At 36.1% G+C, this 10,542-nt stretch overlaps 2 non-coding genes across 2 annotated transcripts; both read right to left on the bottom strand.

Moving 5' to 3' along the window:
- Positions 1-464: 464 nt before the first annotated feature.
- Positions 465-571, bottom strand: LOC124886236. Its single transcript, XR_007043322.1, has one exon. It is a non-coding gene; the product is annotated as a small nucleolar RNA R71 (small nucleolar RNA).
- A 5,733-nt stretch (positions 572-6,304) lies between these two features.
- On the bottom strand, positions 6,305-6,411 carry LOC124886244. The gene has a single exon (XR_007043330.1). It is a non-coding gene; the product is annotated as a small nucleolar RNA R71 (small nucleolar RNA).
- Positions 6,412-10,542: the final 4,131 nt, after the last annotated feature.

The following is a 10,542-nucleotide window of genomic DNA, read 5'->3' as shown; positions in this document are numbered from 1 at the left end:
TCACCAACGCAGGAGATGAGCAATCCTTCTCCCCAGAATTCCTCAAATCCAAGAAGATCAAGAGAATACTACTCCAATGGCTTAAGAACAAGCTGCCCAAAGGACAGTTAAGGGAGTGACAGTCCCACTTCGAACGAACTTAACTTCCCCAATTCAAAGACCGGCAGCTGGGGGGAATTTTGAGTTAAAACACAATATGGTGCATTTTCTTATTAGCAGTGGACAGTTTGCAGGACTTTCACACGAGGATCCACTAGTCCACTTGTAGACCTTCATTGAGCTTACTGATACATTCATTCCGAATGAGGTGAGTACCTATTATATGAGGCTGATACTGTTTCAAAAATTCAATTTTAGGGGAAGCTAAAAGGTTGTTGAATGTGGAGCTAGCCAATTCAATCACATCATGGGACAACTTAGCTAGAAAGTTCCTCATCAGATTCTTTCCATCAGGAAAGAATGCGAGACTTCGTAATGAGATAGTAAGCTTTAAACAAAAGCCTGATGAAAACCTTTATCATGCTTGGGAATGCTTCAAGGCTCTTCTTCGGGATTGTCCACACCACCAATAGTCCAGTAAGGTACTTTCTCATACTTTTGTAGAAGGTTTTGATCAAAATACAAAGATTTTGCTCTATTCAGCCTCAGGTGGTTAAGCGCTGGAATTGACTTATGATAAGTTGTACACATTACTGAACCGCATAGCACAAGGAAATCCAGAGTGGCATTCAGATTCTAGAAGTGCCACGAAAAGAATTGCATGTGTATTGGAGGTGCACCAATTCACAGCCTTATCAGCACAGGTTTCTGCCTTACAAAATTTGATCAACACTCAGTTCAGTAGAAAGAAGTTGGGAGCAGCACTACCTGCAGACACAGTCAATGTCGTCTAACAAGTTGTAGTTTGGTATGAAGTATGCGGAAATAATGGTCACTTAGAGGTTATATGTGCTTCCAATCCTGAATCAGTGATATGTGTAGTCAATTCTCAAAGGCCAAATTTTGGTAATGCCTACAACATAAAGTGGTAGACTCATTCGTGGAATGCATAACAACAACAACAAATTCAGCAACCACATGCCCAAATGAATCAGTCAACTAGAAACATAGAAGAGATATTGAGGCAGCTTCTAGCTAGTCCAACACAGTTGATTGCAGACATGAAAAATCAGAAAGCGGCCATGAGAAGTTTAGAGTTGTAGTTGGGGCAATTATCATATGCAATGAATACTAGGCCATAAGGTGGTTTGCCAGTAGATACAAAAAATCCAAAACTAGTCATGGAAATTAATTTGAGGAGTGGTACTGTGCTTCAAGGAGAATCTACCAAGGTAATAAAAGAGGTAGATGCTAATATGGTGACCCACCAGGTAAATAAAGAAGTAGCTAAAAAATTAAGAAAGTCTGAGTACTTGAAAGAAAAAGTTACTACAGAAGAAGTGAAGAAGATACCACCACTACCTTTCCCTTAGAGGCAAATAAAAACGAAGGAGGATGCTATGTTCAAAAAGTTCTTTCACACATTCAGAGAGCTTTGGCTAAATTTACAGTTTTTAGATGTTTTGTAGGGTATGCCCAAGTATGCAATGTACTTGAGGTATGTGGTGGCTAATAAGGTAAAATTGCAGAATGTGGGGGAGATAACACTCACTAAAGAGTGTAGCATGGTAATGACACAGAAAATCCCTAAGAAATTAAGAGATCCAGGGAAGTTTACTCTCCCTATCCAAATTAGGAGCAAAATTGTCCACATACTGAGTGACTTAGGGGCAAGCATAAATTTGATGCCCATGTCTCTGTTTGAAAAATTGAGCTTAGAAAAGCCTAAAGTGACCACCTTAGTTCTACAGCTGGCAGATGGGTCATTTACATATCTTGAAGAAATAATTGAGGATTTTCTCATAAAGGTTGGTAAATTCATAATTCCCGCTGGCTTTATTGTTCTTGATTTTGAGGTAGCAAAACAAGTGCCAATCATCTTGGGGCATCTATTCTTAGCAATTGGAGGGGCCTTGATTTATGTTAGAGAAGGCATGCTAAAAATAAGAATAGATGAGAAGAGGTGGTATTTGATGTTTACAAAGCACCCATTGTAAATTACCAATATAAATATTTATGTGTGATTAATGTTATAGAAAAGGCAAAGTGTGAGGCTGTTAATCCACCAAAGACCTCTTCGAATTACATGATTGAGCGGCTCAAGTTGAATCTATTGTTTCCCAATATGATGAAGGTTGAAGTGAAAAGAGATGCTGACCTTGAGAGTACAAACTTAAGAGGCCAGAAATGAATAAAAAAATTGCTCCGAAAGGGGAGTAAAAGGGTAAAGGAATATGGTTGAGTTGAGATGGGTCGTGCTGCGACACTAAATTAGGCGCTGCTTGAAAGAAAACCCAAGGTAATTAGGTATGTTTTTTTTTGAGTTCATAGTTTTTATTTCATATAGTTTTTTGTTTTTGGTTGAGTCATAGGTTAATGGGAAGTCTAAGTATTAGAAACCTAAGCTAAGGAGCATGGAAAAAACTGAGTGTGGAGTCCCATGGATCTCATTTATGAGTAAAGATGCTACAAGCTAGGCCTAGAGGCCCCAAGAAGTATTTCTTTCTCTTGCCTTTAAATTCACTTTGGGGACTAAGTAGATTTTTAAGTGTGGGGTAAGGGAAATTCCCAATTTTTGGCTTAATTTAAAATTTTTTGGTGTAAGATATTCTTGTTGGTGCTATTTTTGATTACATGATGCAAGTGGGTTTGTTTTTAATAGCATGTGAATTGTGAGAATTGTTATTTTTTAATGACTTTTAGGCTCATTTTTATGACTCTTGTACTTTTTAGCTTAAATTTGAATTCATGCTATTGTTTGGTTGAGAGTCTATGAAGATCCGATTAAGTTGAGCATATGCCATGTGCGTGTAATATTTTTGTATATTGCTTGTTGCCTGTGATGTCTAGAACTTGCCCGGTGAGTGTGTAAAGTGAAATAAAGAGTGTAAGTTTTGGAGATGAGTTAGGCATTTCTTTGATAGCCTTGTTTTATACATTCAATTTGATCTACCATATGTGCATTATCCTAGTTAACCCCCGTTGAGTATATAGCCTTTTCTTTGGTAGCTTCATATGTAGCCTAATCCCTTTCTTTGATAGGCCATAATTTGATCCAAAAAGCTCTTAAGTACTTTAATATAAAAAATAATTGAGAAAGGAGTTGAGTAATTGAAGAAGAAAAAGGTGAAATTGATGCCCCAAGGTAAGAGTTATTGGTGTTTATATTTGATGTCTGGTGATTGGGAGTGATATAAATGGTGTTAGAAATATTCGCATGATTGTAGTGATTGAGAAAGATTGATTCTTGAAGGAATAAAATATATGCCCACCATGTGTTTGTGAAAATGCCTAAAAGTGATGGGGCAAAATAAAAAATGGGGTAGACAAAAATGGTGCAATTTGGTTGTGGATATTGGTTTTAAATGTATAATGTAGTGTATTAAAGCGCTTAAAGAGGTTAGTCACTATTCCCCAAATAGTTCCTACCCATCCCCTAGCCTACATTACAATCTGAAAAAGTCCTAATTGATCCTAAGCTTCACATTCTGATATTAGTGAAGCATTACACTAAGGGTAAGCCTATGGTTTATTGTGTGTAACATGTGAATTCCTTGTGAGAGTGAGAATAATTTAATTCTTGTACCCATCATATTATGAATTGCTTAATTATGAGTGATTATGGGTAACTCTCTTGTTGTGAGGGGCACATGTTTATAGAATGTGGGTGAATTGTATGAAATCCTTGATTGAATGATAAGCATAAGTTTGCTAACTAGGTGAGTCAATTATTGAGGCTAGGATGTTTTGGAGAAGTATTCATGAGCTTTCAATTGTGTAAATAATATGCTTAATGTAGTAATTTGCATTCTATGTAGTCATTATAGTACTAGCTTGAGTGTCTTGCATTTAGTAGAAGTGTAGAGTCTCCTTAGATGATGATGCTTTTAGGTAAAAGTTGTTCAAGGATGAACAAGGCTTTATGTGTGGAGTGGTGATGTTTGGTGTATTTATGCATTCTAGTGTCACTATTCTAGTCATTTTAGCCTTGTTTTGAGGACGATTCTATGCTATATGGGTTGATTATGTGATAAATGTGTATCAAAGTGTTAAAGCATGTGTTTATGATGTTATAAGTGAGTTTCAAACAAGTTTGTACCTGAAAGATTCATTTAGAGTTCAACCCGGAAAGCTAGCGTTATTAGCTTGAGCTAGGTGTTTGTCTAGTTTATTTCGGTGTATTCTACTTGTTTAAAAGTGTTTCAAATTGTTTTAATGTGTAATTATGAGAGGAATAACATATTTTTAGTGATCAAAGTGAATTTGAATGAGTGTACAGCTGGAACAATAAGTGAAAGATCAATGCTAACTAGCTTAGCTTAGCTCTTATTTTGATTTGTCGTTATGGATGTAGTGCTAGGGTTTTCTCTTAATTTGTGTGGTGTCATGATATAGGATGCTTTTGTATCTTAATATTATGATATTTTAATGTTAAATAGGCTTTGAATTCATGCGAAAGATTCCACAAGACAAGAGATCAATAGGGGAGACTCAACACTTAACCAAAATTGGGAGAGCAATTTCCAGATAGGTTGGGTGATTTGGAGGCACTTCCCCACCTGTAGCTAGGGTATATCCAGGGAGAAACCTTTCTTAGAGCGGGGATAAACCTAGGGCAATGCCCTACCCATTCCCGGGCTCAATAGTTGAAGATTTTCTTGTCCAACACGAAATGGTCTTACTCCTATACTATAAATATATGTTGCATCACATTTTTACATATCTTTGGACATATTTTGGAGAGTAAAGGTCTGTTGCAACTTCTTCTTTTGTTTTTTATTATTTCTATTTAGTTCATTCATGTTTTTAGTCGTTCATTACAACATTGTGATTACGATTATGACTATGCATGGCTAAACACCCTTTTACGGGGTTAAAGCCAAAGACATGAGTACTATTGTTTTGAATTAAGTTCATTAATTTTGCTTATAATTATTGGTTGTGCGTTCATCTTTTATTTAACTATTTTGAGGATTCACGACCCTTAGAAAACATCAATTGTCTACCTTTTGAACTCAGGAGAGGGAAAAAGGGATAAAACATGGAGATGAACAAAGTATGGTTAGTATTTCTTTATGAAATAAGAAATTTAAATTAGTATCTAGGACAAGGATGTACTTAGATATCATACTTGATTCAGACGTAGGATGATATCTTAAAGAACCTATTGATCTATTACATCACTTCTCAATGATGTAGTTGTAAGGTTTAACTTAGGTAAAGGATTTGAGGTTGGGAAACTATGATCTTGACATTGACACTACAAATCTACAACCAAGATAAGCAAGTTAATGAATAAAATTCAATAACATAGTATGATTGTCGAAAGTGCTTTAACCCTGGGTTTTCTCCTATTGATTGTTTCAAAGATTCTTATTTATGCATTGTTACTTTTCCTTGTTTACAAAATTACAAACTCTCTTTTTGGTTACGTTTGCATCAACTAAATCTAAATTGTGAACTAAAATAGAATCATTGTTAAATCAAGTATCTATGGGATCGATACTTGGCTTCTTGAAGGCCACTTTAATACTTGATAAGACCACGATACTTGCGTGTATGCTTGGGTGCTGTGAAGTTTTTGGTGCCGTTACTGGGGACTTGATCTTGGCAATTGTTTATTTTATTTTTAATTTTAGATCTAATTGGTGTTTTTACGCTTGGTCTTGGTTTTGTTTTTGCAGGAAATATATTTTTAGGTTAATAAGCTGGCAAGGGATTGGGAGTTGGTTGAACCAAGCCCTGAATTCAAGCAAGACTTTAACCAATGCAGGAAAGAAGCAATCCTTCTCCCCAAATTTCCTTAAATCCAAGAAGACCAAGAGAATACTGCTCCAATGGCTGAAGAACAAGCAGCCCGACGGATAGTTAGGGAAGTGACAATCCCACTTTCGTTGAACTTTACTTCCCCAATTCAAAGACCGGCAGCTGGGGAAATTTTGAGATAAAACACAATATGGTGCAACTTCTTATTAGTAGTGGATATTTTGCAGGGATTTCACACGACGATCTACAATTCCACTTACAAACCTTTATTGAGCTTAATGGGGTGAGTACAGATTATACGAGGCTGACACTATTTCCTTATTCAATTTTGGGGGAAGCTAAAAAGTGGTTGAATGTGGAGCCGTCCAATTCAATCACATCATGGGATGACTTAGCCAGAAAGTTCCTCATCAAATTCTTTCCATCAGGAAAGACTGTAAGACTTCGCAATGAGATAGTAAGCTTCAAACAGAAGACTGCTGAAAACCTTTATCATGCTTAAGAATACTTCAAGGCTTTTTTTTGGGATTGTCCACACCACCAATAGTCCAATAAGGTACTTGCTTATACTTTTGTAGAGGTTTTTGATAACAATACAAAGATTTGGCTAGATTTAGCCGCAGGTGGTCAAGCACTGGAATTGACTTATGATGAGTTGTACACATTACTAAACTGTATAGCACAAGGAAATCCAGAGTGACATTCAAATTCTATAAATGCCACAAAAAGAATTGCATGTGTATTGAAGATGGACCAATTCACAGCCTTATCAGTACAAGTTTTTGCCTTATAAAATTTGATCAACACTCAGTTCAGCAGCATGAAGTTGGGAGTAGCATAACCTGTAGCCACAGTCAATATCGTCTAAAAAGTTGTAGCTTGGTATGAAGTATAGAAAAATAATGGTCACTTAGCGGCTATGTGTGCTTCCAATCCCGAATAAGTGATGTATGTAGGCAATGCTTAAAGGACAAATTTCAGTAATGCCTACAACATGAAGTGGTAGACTCAGTCGTGGAATGCATAACAATAATAACAAATTCAGAAACCACAAGCCCAAATGAATCAGTCAACTTGCAACATGGAAGAGATGTTGAGGTAGCTTCTAGCTTGTCCGATACAGTTGATTGCGAACATACAAAATCAGAAAGCGGCCATGAGAAGTTTAGAGTTATAGTTGGGGTAATTATCACAAACAATGAATACTAGGCCATAAGGTGGTTTGCCAGTAGATATAGAAAATTCAAAACAAGTCATAGAAATCACTTTAAGAAGTGGTACAGAGCTCCAAGGAGAATCTACCAAGGTAATAAAAAAGGTAGATGCTGATGTGGTGATCCAACAGGTAAATAAAGAAGTTTCTGAAAAATCAAGAAAGTCTGAGTACTTGAAAGAAAAAGTTACTCCAGAAGAAGTTAAGAAGATGCCACCACTACCCTTCCCTCAGAGGCAAATAAAGCGAAGGACGATGCTATGTTCAAAAAGTTCTTTGACATATTCAAAGACCTTTACATAAATTTACATTTGTTAGATGTTTTGTAGGGTATGCCCAAGTATGCAAGGTACTTGAGGTATCTGGTGGATAATAAGGTGAAATTGCAGAATGTGGGGGAGATAACACTAACTGAATAGTATAGCGCGGTAATGACACATAAAATCCCCAAGAAATTGAGAGATCCAAGGAAGCTTGCTCTTCCTATCCAAATTAGGAGCAAAGTTGTCCACGCACCGAGTGACTTAGGGGCAAGTATAAATTTGATTCCCATGTCTCTATTTGAAAAATTGAGGTTAGAAAAGCCTAAAGCGACCACCTTGGTTTTACAGTTGGCAGACTGGTCATTTACATATCCCGAAGGAATAATTGAGGATTTCCTCATAAATATTGGTAAATTCATTATTCCTGCTGGTTTTATTATTCTTGATTTTGAGGCAGACGAACAAGTACCAATCATCTTGGGGCATCCATTCTTAGCAACTAGAGGGACTTTGATTGATGTTAAAGAAGGCATGTTCAAAATAATAGTAGATGATGAAGAGGTGGTATTTAATATTTACAAAGCACCCATTGTAAATTCCCAATATAAAGATTTATGTGTGATTAATATTATAGAAAAGGCAAAGTGTGAGGTAGTTAATCCACCAAAGACCTCTTTGGATTACCTGATTGAGCGGCTCAAGTTGAATCCACTGTTTTACAATATGATAAAGGTTGAAGTGAAGAGAGATGTTGACCATGAGAGTGCAAACTCAAGAGGTCAAAAATAAATGAAAAAATTGCTCCAAAAGGGGAGTAAAAGGGTAAGGGAATATAGTTGAGTTGAGATGGGTCGTGCTGTGACACTAAATCAGGCGCTGCTTGAGAGAAAACCTAAGGTAATGAGGTATGTTTTATTTTTAGTTTTTAGTTTTTATTTCACATAGTTTTTATTTTTGGTTGAGTCACAGGTTAATGGGAAGTCTGAGTATTGGAAACCTAAGCTAAGGAGCATGGAAAAAACTAAGTGTGGAGTCCCATGGATCTCATTTATGAGTAAAGATGCTACTAGCTAGGTCTAGAGGCCCCAGGGGGTATTTTTTTCCTCTTGATTTTAAATTCACTTTGGGGACTAAGTATATTTTTAAGTGTGGGGTGGGGGAAATTCCCAATTTTTGGCTTAATTTAAATTTTTTTGGTGTAAGATATTTTTGTTGGTGCTATTTTTGATTATATAATGCAAGTAGGTTTGTTTTTAAAAGCATGTGAATTGTAATTATTATTTTTTAAGACTTTTAGGCTCATTTTTATGACTTGTACTTTTTGGCTTAAATTTGAATTCATGCTATTATTTGGTTGAGAGTCTATGAATATCCTATTGAGTTAAGCATATGCCATGTGCGTGTAAGGTTTTTGTATATTCCTTGTTGCCTTTGATATCTAGAACTTGCCCGGTGTGTGTGTAAAGTGAAATAAAGAGTGTGGGTTTAGGAGATGATTTAGGCATTTCTTTGATAGCCTTGTTTTATATATTTAATTTGTCCTACCATTTGTGCATTATCCTAGTTAACCCCCATTGAGTATATAGCCTTTTCTTTAGTAGCTTCATATGTAGCCTAATCCCCTCCTTTGATAGACCATAATTTCATCCAAATAGCTGCTAAGTTCTTTAATAGAAAAAATGATTGAGAAAAGAGTTGAGGAGTTGAAGAAGAAAAAGGTGAAATTGATGCCCCAAGGTTAGAGTTATTGGTATTTATATTTGATGTATGGTGATTGGGAGTGATATAAATGGTGTTAGAAATATTTCCATGATTGTAGAGAATGAGAAAGATTGAATCTTGAAGGAATAAACAATATGCCCACCATGTGTTTGTGAAAATGCCTAAAAGAGATGAGGCAAAATAAAAGAATGGGGTAGACAAAAATGGTGTAATTTGGTTGTGGAGATTGGTTTTAAATGTATAATGTTGTGTATTAAAGCACTCAGAGAGGTTAGTCACTATTCCCCAAATAGTTCCTACCCACCCCCTAGCCTACACTACAACCCAAAAAAGTCCTAATTGATCATAAGCTTTACATTCTAATATTAGTGAAGCATTACACTAAGGGAAAGCCTATGGTTCATTGTGTGTAACTTGTGAATTCTTTGTGAGAGTGAGCAGAATTTGATTTTTATACCCATCATATTATGAATTGCTTAATTATAAGTGATTATGGGTAACTCTCTTGTTGTGAGGGGCACATGTTTATTGAATGTGGGTGACTTGTATGACGTCCTTGATTGAACTATAAGCATGAGTTTCCAACTAGGTGAGTCAATTCTTGAGGCAAGTATGTTTTGGAGTGGTGTTCATGAGCTTTCAATTGTGTAAATAACATGCTTAATATAGTAACTTGCATTCTCTGTAGTTATTGTAGTTCTAGCTTGAGTGTCTTGCATTTAGTAGAAGTGTAGAGTCTCCTTAGATGATGATGATTTTAGGTAAAAGTTGTTCAAGGACAAACAAGGCTTTAAGTGTGGAGTGGTGATGTTGGGTGTATTTATGCATTCTGGTGTCATTATTCTAGTCATTTTAGCCTTATTTTGAGGATGATTCTATGCTATATGGGTTGATAATTAGATAAATATGTATCAAAGTGTTAAATCATGTGCTTATGATGTTAGAAGTGAGTTTCAAACAAGTTTGTACCTAAAAGATTCATTTAGAGTTCAACCCAAAAAACTAGCGTTACTAGCTTGAGCTAGGTGCTTGTCTAGTTGATTCTGGTGTATTCTACTTGGTTGAAAGTATTTCAAATGGTTTTCATATGTAATTATGAGTGGAATAACGTGTTGGTATTGAGCAAAGTTCAATTTGAATGAGTGTACAGTTGGAATAATAAGTGAAAGACCAAGGAGAACTAGCTTAGCTTAACTCTTGTTTTGATTCGTTGTTATAGATGTGGTGTTGTGTTTTTATCTTAATTCATGTGGTGTGATGATGTAGGATGCTTTTGGAGCTGAATATGATGATATTTTAATGTTAAAGAGTCTTGAAATTTATGGGAAAGACGCTACAAGACAAGGGATCAAGAGGGGAGCCTCAATAATTAACCAAAATTCGAAGAGCAATTTCTAGAGAGGTAGGGCGATTTGGAGGCACCGCCCCACCTAGCGATGGGCTATAGCCAGGGCGACTCTTTGCCTAGAGCTGGGCTAA

Source organism: Capsicum annuum, chromosome 7, assembly GCF_002878395.1.
Source record: "Capsicum annuum cultivar UCD-10X-F1 chromosome 7, UCD10Xv1.1, whole genome shotgun sequence".
Taxonomy (NCBI): domain Eukaryota; kingdom Viridiplantae; phylum Streptophyta; class Magnoliopsida; order Solanales; family Solanaceae; genus Capsicum; species Capsicum annuum.
This window is presented reverse-complemented; position numbering and strand designations above follow the sequence as displayed.